Source organism: Drosophila willistoni (genome assembly GCF_018902025.1).
Source record: "Drosophila willistoni isolate 14030-0811.24 chromosome XR unlocalized genomic scaffold, UCI_dwil_1.1 Seg106, whole genome shotgun sequence".
Lineage (NCBI taxonomy): Eukaryota > Metazoa > Arthropoda > Insecta > Diptera > Drosophilidae > Drosophila > Drosophila willistoni.
The window spans coordinates 187,880-200,578 of NW_025814055.1; the positions used below are offsets into that span (position 1 = coordinate 187,880).

The 12,699-nt window shown below is 37.2% G+C and overlaps 1 protein-coding gene and 1 pseudogene across 1 annotated transcript in view; both read left to right on the forward strand.

Annotated features, from left to right (window-relative positions):
* The window catches only part of LOC6648652 (tyrosine-protein phosphatase 69D), a 227,419-nt gene that overhangs the window by 142,219 nt on the left and 72,501 nt on the right, over window positions 1–12,699 (forward strand). The gene's annotated exons all lie outside the window — the stretch shown is intronic.
* LOC26530293 lies at window positions 6,676–7,211 on the forward strand (annotated as a pseudogene).

Consider the following 12,699-nt stretch of genomic DNA (forward strand, 5'->3'; position numbering starts at 1 on the left):
GAAGCATCTCCGACCATATAAAGTATATATATTCTTGATCAGCATGACGAAACGAGTTCATATAGCCATGTCCGTCCGTCCGTCCGTCTGTCCGTCCGTCTGGATCAACGCAAACTCCTCCTAGACCGTAAGAGCTACAGAGTTGAAATGCATGTGGGCTTGTATATACTGCAGGGGTTGTATATCTCGGACTCAGCCGGATCGGACCACTATATCATATAGCTCCCATACAAACAGCAAAGTCACGAACAGTGACTTTTCTTAATAACTTCGTTATTTTCTGAGCTACTGTCGTGAAATTTTATATTGGTGAGTTAATTACACATATAAACGACTGTGCCAAATTTGATCAAGATCGGGCGTCTATATCATATAGCTCCCATAGGAACGATCTTTCGAAAACAGTGACTTTTGTCAATAACTTCGTCACTTTTGACGTGATTGCTTTTAAATTAAACATTTGTTAGTTTAATATATCTGTTAATGACTGTGCCGAATTTGATAAAGATCGGGTTACTATATCATATAGCTCCCATAGGAACGATCGGTGGAAAACAGTGACTTTGATCAATATCTTACTTTTTTCCTATGCTAAGATTGTTGGCCGTTCTTTCGCAAACATTAGCCTTTTTAGCTTAAACATTTTTCCACTTTGATGGCTATAGGTAAGGAAAGAGTTACCATAAAAGTTGCAACGGTATACAAACTTTGACGCGGTCGAAGTTAGCCCCGGCCCTCTGGTTTTTACTTTCTGCCGCTGTTTTTGTAAAATCTGCCACAGTGCACTGAAATGAACAATTCAATGCTTAAGTTGGGGTGAAAGGCTCCAAGTGCTACCCTGGGCCGTATAGAGTGCATTGGTTGCCTTCTTAGCCTCTTCCTCCACATTGGCCTTCCAGGACAGTTTGCTGTTTATAATCAAATCAAGGAATTTTATCTGGTTTATTGGTGTGTCTCTTACTCACTATCTATTTGGAACTTGATCCAGTGCGGGACCTTGTATCTCTTGGTGAAGATATTTATGAACGTCTTGTTCGCATAGGTAGTAGTCCTGGAGGAAATCCTTTTGTATTTGCTGAGCAGGTCATTTACTACGATGTTCCATGCCACCATGCGCCTCTTTTAGAATGAACGTTGGTCAAGGATGATCAAGAGTTCCGCCGATGCAACCCTGTTCTTATGGGCGTTCTGCTAGAGGATACCTAAGCCACAAGCCAAATCGAGGATGCAGTTTGTCCACGTCATCCTAGTTGATCTGAAAGATGCACAGAAGTTCCCTGACTGCTCTCAGATATAAGGCATATATGTGCACATATGATTATCCCTCCATGTACCCAGCTGTTTCCACATCTGCAAGTGTAGTTCTTTATTTTTGGTTAAGTTTTGAATCGCATTCCACGATTTGAGCGCCGCACAGCGGGGCCCTTGGTCATTTTACATTGCAAAAATTATAGCTTCTAAACCGAAAGAGCTATTTAAAATTTAAATATCAAAGAAGCTAACTTCTAACTTTTTATACCCTTACAATCCTTGGCCATAATATTTATACCATACACCCATAGGGTGAAATGGTATATTAAAGTCGCCAAAATGTATGTAACATGCAGAAGGAAGAGCATCTCCGACCCCACAAAGTATATATATTCTTGATCAGGATCAACAACCGAGTCGATCTAGCCATGTCCGTCTGTCCGTCCGTCTGTCCGTATGAACACCTAGATCTCGGAGACTGTAAGAGCTAGAGCCACCAAATTTGGTATGTAGACTCGTGTAGTATGTAGAGTGATCAAGTTTATTTCAAATTTTTTCCACGCCCCTTTCCGCCCCCGCAATTTAAAAAAAGCGTTTATCTCAAAAACTATTCTAGCTAGAGACACAATATTTGGTATGTATATTCGCTTAGTAAATGCACACATGTTGTATGTATACAAAATTTGCCACGCCCTTCTCCGCCCCCGTAATTTGAAAAACTTGATTATCTCCCGTATTTTTTTACATAATGCAATCTAGCAAAATACCAAATTTTATCAAAATCGGAAAAAAAAAAACAGTCGAGTTATGCATATAAACGGTTTTCCATAAGGCCGGAGTTGGCCGTTGGCTGGTGGGGTCGATAGGGTGCTCGTATGATTGAGTGAGCGAGATACTAAGATATGCTTGTAAGAAGCATGTGAAAATGCATTTGTTTAATAAAGTTGACATATTTGCTTTACTGGTGTATGGTATACCTAAGTCGGCGAGACGACTTACTTACTTCATTTTACATGTTCTTAACTCTTTTCTGTAACTTAATTCATCAATGCACAGACAGAACCTTTCAAATATGATTTCCATTTCTTGTCAGTTAAAAGTTGAGCGGTTTTTAAAGTATAATCGTCAAATTTTTTACCATTACTATCTCCTTGCAATTTATAACATTCAAGATAACAGCCAACCTTTAATTGATCTCATGACTAACACATGTCATTAAAGATGTCATTTTATAATTTTCAAACAACAACAGAACTGACTGGGTTTGTAAATGAGACAGAGGTAGAGTTCCCGCCGGATATAAAATCATTACTAACAAAGGGTCCAAAGTTTGCTCTTTCCCTCTCATCATATACATTGCCGATGGGAGACAAAATAGTTCAGACGATTAGGGAAAAAGAAAAACAAGAAGCAGCGCGTACTACGTTCTCTTTAATGGTTAAAGAGCATAGAGCGACGAAATACATAACTGCAACAGATCGTGCAATATTAGATATAGCTCAACGGACATACAAATTTCTTAAACAACATGACGATATATTGATATTGACATCTGACAAAGGAAATAAGACGGTAGCAATGAAAAATACTGATTATGACCATAGAATGATGAACATTCTATCAGATCTAAACACCTATGGAATCCTCAGGAAAGACCCAACAACACAATTACAGACAAAGAACTATAATCTGGTGGACAAACTACATAAGATAGGTTTTATTTTAAATTGAAAAGAACAGAATGATGACAACTACTGCGATCTCCCCAAGAATATATGAACTACCAAAAATACACAAAGAAGGGACACCATTAAGACCAATTTGTTCGTCAATTGGCTCACCATCTTCTGAACTTTGAAAATACATTATACAAATTTTAAAGAATATAACATTGGACTCGAACTATAACATAAAAAATTCAATTGAATTAAAACAGCGCATTAACAACACATACATTTATGACGATGAACAATTAATTTCGTTTGACGTGGTATCATTATTTCCAAGCATACCAACGGATTTAGCATTGGACACAATCGGGAATAAATAAACTAAAATACAGGAACCCACATGGATACCAAAAGCCTTATTTATGGAAATAGTAAAATTCTGCATTCAAGAGAACAGATATTTTACATATAAGAACCAAACTTTCATACAATTAAAAGGAATGCCGATGCCCCGGCCTCACTTATCATTGCGGATATCGTTATGGAAATTCTTCTGGACACCGCCATGAACAAACTAACCAGACCACCAAGATTATTGACGAAATATGTGGATGACATTTTTTTCAATAATACACCAAGATGACATCGATAACACACTGGACACCCTAAATTCTTTTGACAGTAATATTAAATTCACTATGGAGCTGGAAGACAATGGAAAACTGGCGTATTCGGACTCTATGATCATCAGACGAGGAAACGAATTAAAACTAAAATGGTATATGAAGCCAACAGCATCAGGACGAATCATCAATTTTAACTTACAACACCCCAAGACGATGATAATAAATACAGCAAGGAGTTGTATTCAACGGATGCTAAACGTTTCAGATAAAATATACCATGAAGAAACGAAGGAGGAATTAATAAATATTTTAAAGGAAAACGATTTTCCGGATAATGTCCGGATAATCAAGACATTATTCAAAAAACATAAATCCCCTATTGACAAAACCAAAAATGAAACGACCTACTTATCACTTATGTACCTAAATTATCAGAAAGACTATCACATTCGGATTGTTATGACAAAGATGGAATAAAAATAGCACAGAAACCTGACAATCCCTTCAAACATATATTTAATAAAACAAAATCCAAATCGAAAATAAAAACTAGGATCTCACAACACAAGATCGGGTGACTATAACGAATTTTCGAAACGATTGGTCGAAAACGGTGACTTTTGACAATAATTTCGTTACTTTTAACGCGATTGCTTCAAATTAAACATTTGTTAGTTTAATATATCTGTTAATCACTGTGCCAAATTTGATAAAGATCGGGTAAATATATCATATGGCTCCCATAGGAACGATCGGTGGAAAACACAAAAGACATTAAAAAATTATAAAAATCAATGTAAAACAGATGGAATCTAATCACTATTTTCATCCTTATATCCTATTCTTTGAAAAATATGAAACTGAAATTTAATTTATAATGTTTAACATGTCGAAAAATTAATATAAATGTTGAAAGGTGAACACAGCTGTATGTTCACATCGAGAGTGATCCGTAATTTTAATTTTGTAAAAACAAGAGTTAGACTCTTGTGGCCACAATACTCGCATTACATTCACTCCCTATCGTCAGCGTTTGGTCAGCAGCATTGCCACCAGTGTAAAGGTTTTGGACATTTTTGTATTCAAATTTGAGATTTCTTAATCGTCGGGTAAATGAGCAAAATTACGAGAATGAGACGATAGGCGCCCGCGTGTGCAAGTTGGAAACTTTTATTTTGCCATATTCGTGCGTATTCGTTCAAAATCTGTACATAAAAATATTAATATTAATATTTTATTTACAACATATCTGCCAAATAATTCAAAGCTATTCAAAAGCTTGTTTATTCACTGTATTGAATCTGTTACCAAGTCTAGAAGATCGCCCGTACATCACCTACTAATAAATTTTTCAAAATTTTTAGATAGCCAACAAGTTTGAATATCCCTAGCTACGAGTTAATGGGTTGTTATGTTAATGTAACACAAATTTGTGTAAATATTTATTTATTTACGTCAACAACAGTCGACGAAGAAAGCTTAAGCCAAAGGGATAAGAATTAATTGAAAGAAACTAAGCTATGCCTTATACGCAACCAAACATCAACGACCCGTTGGAGTTTTATTTACACAAGGTGTCAGCTATGCCCCGACTCACAGCCAATGTGAAAGAGTTGCATGCAAAGCGATGTCCAAAATATTTTCAGCGGTTTCGTTGTAGATTATTAAAAATTATAGAGCGAAGTGAAGTGACGTTTAGAGAGTAGTTAGTGAGACATCTACTAAGGTAAATAGGAAAAAAAATTCTGGTCAAGTATCTAGTCAATTACTAGATATGACTTAATCATTGATTAGTTTATGAAATGCGAGTCTACGGTTGTAAAGTGAAGAAGATTAATAAGAAGTTTGTCAGAATAAAAAGGGAGGCGAAAACTCGGGTCTCAGTTAAGACCTCGTAACCCGAACTTATGGAATTGCTTTTGAACCGATACTACGCTGAAGAAATGTGAAAATTAAATGAAAGTTTTGGGTCAAGCATAACGCTTAAGTCTTTGAATGATGGTAAACAATCTAATAGAACAGACTTGATAGAGTAATGTGCTAGAAACGGAGACAAACGACTGAATGTCATAAAAGAGCACTTTGAGGCATTAAGATGTAATTTATTAATCACAGAATGTATCGAGATCTGCTTGCCAGTACTGTTGGAATCATTATAGGAATAACAAATCTTGACGTCGTCTGCAAACATGAGCACGCGTGAATGAGCCTAGGTCAAGCGCAAACCATTAATAACAGTGGGCCCAGATGACTGGATTGGGGGACACCTGAGGTAACTTGAACGGTTTTAGATAATGAGGAACAACAAGAAACCTTTTGGGTTTTGCCAATAATATACGATATTACCCAAGGCAATAGTATCGGGGAAAAGCCCATATTGAAAAGTTTCGTAAAAAGCATAGAATCGAAATATTTTAAGGATGCAGCTAGGAATTTTATCAGGCTCGGGTACGAAGGAAGACCTCACAAATGATAAGCTAGAGATAATGGAGTCTTCAGTTATACTAGAAAAAGCACACAATTTAAATGTGGGATTGTGGAGGCATAGGATGTGGGAGGTGAAGCAGTAGTGGAATAAGTCGACTAAAAGAATTTAGCAAGCATTGAGTCATTAAGTCTGAAGGTGGAATGCAGTAGGATAGATCGTCGTTTAGAATTAACAAAGTTGTAAAATCGTTTGAGGTTTTGATAGAATTCAACCCTACGCGCACGATATACATAATTATTGTAGCATTGAGTATTTAAAAGACAGAATTGAGATTTCGCCTCACAATAAATTGCATAGTCAAGTCTCTACTTAATGTTGCGGGGATTAGATAGCCTACGGGTGAACCAGACCGGGGTACTGGAGAGACGGTAGAGACATTCTCATAAGAAACGCATTTATCAATTAGACAATTAAGAGCGAAGTGGAAAAAATTCAAGGCACAATCTATAATACAGCACTCAAATAGAAATGACCAATCAAAAAAGGAAATTAGGTTGTTAAGAAGATTGAAATTTGAAATTTTACGAAAACATCTACGACGAGAATTTGAGATGTTATTCAATGAAATAGTAACGGAATTGGAAGAAATAATAACTTCAATTGTAGTGTGTTAAGGATCTTCAGGATTCACAAGGGGCTGTGTGTTAGATACCGAAAACTTTTCATGTCAAAAATCAGGCTATCAAGATGGGTCGTATGCACGCTCCTGGCAAGGGTATTTCGCAAACCGCTCTACCTTATCCAAGCTGAATTCTGAAGATGTTAAGAGGCAGATTAAGAAGTTGGGCAAGAAAGGTTTGACCCCTTTCAAAATTGGTATCATCCTGCGTGACTCCCATGGTATTGCACAGGTGCGTTTCGTGAATGGCAACAAATCCGATATCCCAGAAGATCTGTACCACATGATCAAGAAGGCTGTTGTCATCCTCAACCAATTGGAACACAAGGACAAGGACGGCAAGTTTCGTTTGATTTGGGTCGAATCCAGAATTCACCGTCTAGCCTGCTACTACAAGACAAGGAGCGTTCTGCCACCAAACTGGATATACGAATCGAGCACCGCCTCTGCTCTGGTTGCGTAAGGCACAGCTGCTAGTTTGTTTTGAAAACAAATTATCCTCTTTTACCATATAACAACAATAAGAGGAATATCAAATAAACACACCCAACCGGAAATAACAGTGGGATCCGAGACAAAAACAAGATCAAGGATTTTTTTTTTAAAGAGTTAAGTAAAGAATTGTTATAGCGGACATTCAAGTAGGCTATCAAGAAAAACATGTTGACATGAAGGAATTAAGAAAGATAGATTATCATCAACAAGCCAAGAAATTTTAGGCAAGTTGAAATCACCTAAAACTATAAGGTAATTAAGACCTTTAAGACGACTAAAAATGGTTTGCAGAGCATCAGCATGGCGCATGCAGGTCATTACTTGGGAAGTCGGAGGAATATAAGAAGAAGGAAACAAGGATAAGCTAAAGATAGAACATGTAACATTGGCGCAAAAAAACTCAACACCTAAGGGCAGATTAATTGGCACAACATCTGAACGCAGATTCGAGTTACTCTTTCCTTATCTATAGACGTCAAAGTGGATAAAGTTTTATCTAAAAAGCCTAATGTTTGCGAAAGAACGGCCTGCAATCTATTCATAGCAAAAAACGAAGTTATTAATCAAAGTCACTGTTTACCACCGATTGTTCCTATGGGAGCTATATGATATAGTCACCTGATCTTGATCAAATTTGGCACAGTCATTAACAGATATATTAAACTAACAATTGTTTAATTTGAAAGCAATCGCGTCAAAAGTAACGAAGTTATTAAGAAAAGTCACTGTTTGTGACTTTGCCATTTGTATGGGAGCTATTTGATATACTGGTCCGATCCGTCTGAATCCGAGATATACAATCTGTGCAGTATATATTTACAAGCATGTAGGCAAAATTTCAAGTCTGTAGCTCTCACGGTCTAGGAGGAGTTCGCATCGATCCAGACGGACGGCGAAGGACGGACGGACATGGCTATATGAATTCGTCTCGTCGTGCTGATTAAGAATATTCATATACACTTTATATAATCAAAGATGCTTCCTCCTATGCTTTGCACACTTCTGATCAAAATTAATATACCCTTTTTGCAACGGTATAAAAATAAAGTAAAAATTAAGTAAGTCGTCTCGCCGACTTCGGTATACCATGCGCCAAGTGAAAAATTATACTACATAAATTCTTGTTACATGCCTCATTATATATGGTGTCTCGCTCAGTCTTAAAAACACACAAGCGCTGTAGCACTCTTTTGGACAGCCTAGTAAAACACTTTTCTACGTGTGTATATTTTGCGTGTTTTAATCAAATGTGGTAGGTTGGTAGGATTTAATAAGTCTAACTATTGTGCCTAATTTGATATCATTTAAAATAAACTTTGATCACTGTATGTTTGAATACCAAACTTGGTGCCTACTAAGCGCACCTTATATGCTGACATGCTAAGGATGGTCACCAGCGTATTGAACACTGGTTCTAAAATGCGCGCAGTTTCGGATCTAAATTAGATAACTTTGCTGCAATAACAAAGGCAACTGGCTCCTCCTTAACCATATAAGTTAGAAACCGGTAAAGGCGATGAGACTAGCTTTTTCAGATGCCAAATTAACTTTTTGAAAGGCATATAAGTTATCTTTGAAGAAATTAACGGCTGTAAATCCAGCAGAAACATGTAGAGAATTGACTGGAATAATAGTGAACGCAAGAAGCCCAAGGCAAACACAAACACGTTTGCTTCTCATGAACGTTATGAAGAGCACCATACTTTGTGCTGCAACGGCATGGGTCGAACCGATGAAGCTGAAAACATATAGACAAGAACCTCATCCACTAGGAACGTCCGCAGTGGTCAGCGCTGTTTCAGGACATATCTGCGAACTAAAAACTAGAGGACTGGGGCTAACGTCGTACCGAAGTTTTTATAGCCTTGCAAGTTTTTTCTTCCGTTACCAACAGGTGTCAAAGGGAAAACCGGTTTATCTAAAAAGTAAAATTTCCGTGAAAGAACTGCCGATATATATAATATAGTTATCCGATTTTGATCAAAATTGCCGGAATAATACAATATTACATGCGTAAGCTAATGACCAGTATGCTGATAATCGCATAACTCACCAAAAAGTCTTTCTACCACCATTTTTTGAAGTGAAAACTTCTTTAGAATCGTTGGGAGTGATTTCAGACTCGATGAAACGAAAAAGCGACCACTAAACAGAGACACATATAGATCTTATAGTATTTAGCCTGCGAGAGAATGAGATGCAAATATATAAAAAGCATTATAAATAAAAAGCATTATGAAAAACTTCGACCAAGCTGGGAGTCGAACCCCGGCCGCCCGATCGCCAAGCGAGCACACTAACAACAGAGCCACGTCGACACTTTGTAAATTGCCGTCGAGTTCTGTAGTTAGTGTGCTCGCTGCGAGAGAATGAGATGCAAATATATAAAAAGCATTATAAATAAAAAGCATTACGAAAAACTTCGACCAAGCTGGGAGTCGAACCCCGGCCGCCCGATCGCCAAGCGAGCACACTAACAACAGAGCCACGTCGACACTTTGTAAATTGTCGTCGAGTTGTGTAGTTAGTGTGCTCGCTTGGCGATCGGGCGGCCGGGGTTCGACTCCCAGCTTGGTCGAAGTTTTTCATAATGCTTTTTATTCATAATGCTTTTTATATATTTATATATTTTTTTGTGATACATTTTTATTTACTTTTTATTTACTTTTTATACCCTTGCAGAGGGTATTGTAAAATTGGTCAGATGTTCGTAACGCACAGAAGGAGGCGTTGACGACCCCATAAAGTATATAAATTCTTGATCAGCATGAGAAGCTGAGTTGATATAGCCATGTCCGCAAAATGTTTTCTTCTAGACCTATATGATATAGTGGTCCGATCCTAAGGATTTTCATACTTTATCTTACCCGGGTAATAAAAAACCCCAAAAAATAGATTTCATCCCGATAGCTCTTAAGACGGCTGAGTAAAACGCATACGCACAGACGGACGGACAGATGGACATGGCTATATCAACTCAGCTTCTCAGGTCGTAAACGCCTCCTTCTGTGCGTTACGAACATCTGACCAATTTTACAATACCCTCTGCAAGGGTATAAAAAGTAAATAAAAATGTATCACAAAATATATAATGAATGAATGCACAGCAACTAGAATCACTGTCTGTTCAGCTCTCTAAAGTGGGAGAAATATGTGCATGCGAAACCAGATTGAGCAATGGAAAAACAGTTTTAATTGTGGCAATTTATATTTCACCCAATCAATCAATAAATAGCATCACGGAATTCATTCATGAAAATTTAATAAAGTATACACTAGAAGTATCGCGGATACTTAGAAAAGATTACGATAAAGTTCCAATGATTTTAAGTGGCGATTTTAACGTAAATTTTGCATTGGACACAGCGGTTCCTTTACTTGACTTTCTCAATACAACATTCAGTTTAAAAATGTGTAACAATCGCACTGAATCAACAACACGATCAAAAACAACAATTGACGCGGTATTTCAAAGATATGTTGACAACATCGAAACCAAAGCATTTGTATCATATTTTAGCTATCATAAGCCACTCGTATCATTTGTTGAAATTGAAAACATTGAGGATGAATAATAATAAAATGAAGAAAATAAAACATGACCTATGTATATAGCAATATTATAATGAACCTATAATTATCCCGCTCCTAATGCTGCTTTCGCCTCATTCTCTCTCAGTTTGTTTTACGGAAGGTTTCACTTCTATCGTGTCTAACCGTTAGACGCCCTCTTTTTTTTTTTAATGGTCGTTCCTATGGGAGCTATATGATATAGTCATCATCGTCATTTGGCTTTCTGCATTTTTAAAATTTCTTAATCTAATTTGAAAAGCACTTACAAATTATTGTATTAAACAATGGATTAACTTATTATTATCCATCCTGATTCATCGCATTCGCCAAGCATAGTATTATAAATGCATATTTTTTCACATATGTATTTTCATTCGATATTTATATATTTATATCCAAATCAAACATATATATATATATATTATATATTTATATTTTAAACATCCAATCCAGCCTGCGGTGTGCAAGAAGCCAAAGCTCTAGAAGTCAAGAAGTCAAAGATCTGATGTAACCTTAATTTCTTAAAGGATGTTTCAACAAATTAATCCTCTAAGCAGCACGCTGTATCCATTAGCGTTCGTGGTCTAACAAAGTGCTCCTGTTAATTTGGTGCTAGCAGTCGAGTTGCTTCCTATAATTCTTGCGGAGCGAATCACCAAGATTGTTGATACTTCAATCCACGGTGTCGAGACGATGCTTGGATGAGTTCTATGGTCCAACCACTGGAAAATCCACAATGTCTTGTTCCACTTTCCCCACCCGTTCGGAGTTGTCTCTAAAGACCGTAGCACCCTCCAAATTAAAACGTAGTTCCTTCAATTGCTTCAGCTGCCACGTTTGTCAAGGACACACGCGCTCCGCTAATATTGACAGTTTTAAGGTCTACGAGCCGACGAGAGGTTGCTGGTGGTCTTGAGTAACAAATACTGTGGTTTCCGCAGAATCAGGGAGCGAGGGAAAAAATTTGTCTCCCTTTTTATACCCTTGGGTATACTAATTTTGGTCAGGAGTGTGCAACGAATGGAAGGAAGCATCTCCGATATAACTTATTTTTGAATTCGTTAAGTATGTTGCGTATTGCTTACGTTATTATTGACAGGCCAATATTTCCGTAAATATATAAAAAAAAACGAGACGAGTTGAAATAACCATGTCCGTCTGTACGTCCGTCCGTCTGGATAAACGCAAGCTCCTTCTAGACCGTAAGAGCTACAGAGTTGAAATTTTGCATGTAGGCTTGTATAAATTATTAAATGTGATTACGGCCAAGTGCTAAAGTAATGTGTCTTTATTGTTTAAGCGATTATACAAAACTGAATATAACGGGTGTTTTTTTAAGCGTTTGGTTTTTAAAATTGAAATGAAACACACAAAATATTATTGTTAAATTTTTATTTGAGATGATAAAACAATATCTGCCAATTACTTTTTAAAAATGACTTCATGTAAATGTTGGCCGCGACTGCGTTTCAAGTGATCAACACGGAAGGTCCAATTTTGCACGCCTTTTTCCAGCATGTCTAAGGGAATTTCGCCAATAACACGACTGATATTGTCTTCCAATGCACAAATTGACGCTGGTTTGTCCTGGTAAACCAATGACTTTACATATCCCCACAAAAAATAATCCAGTGGTGTAATGTAATCACATGACCGCGGTGGCCAACTGACACACAAAAACAAAAACGTCTTTAGATGACTGGCACTTTGTTATATACAGCAGATTCAATCAGTTTGCATCGTCTAATTTCGTCAAACATGATCTAAACATGTCGGTAAGGAGTGTCACTTGTCGGCGTAGACTCCTAGAACAAGAGCTAATATCGCGAAGTCGAAGGAATGTCCCACTCTTGACTTTGAAGCCTGTAAATCACGTTTGTATTTTGACAAAACTCCATATAAATCTTCATATTGCAAAGTAGCGCAATATTTTCGGGCCAGGCGTCCTTAAAGTAGTCCTGTTTGGTGGTGCAGGGT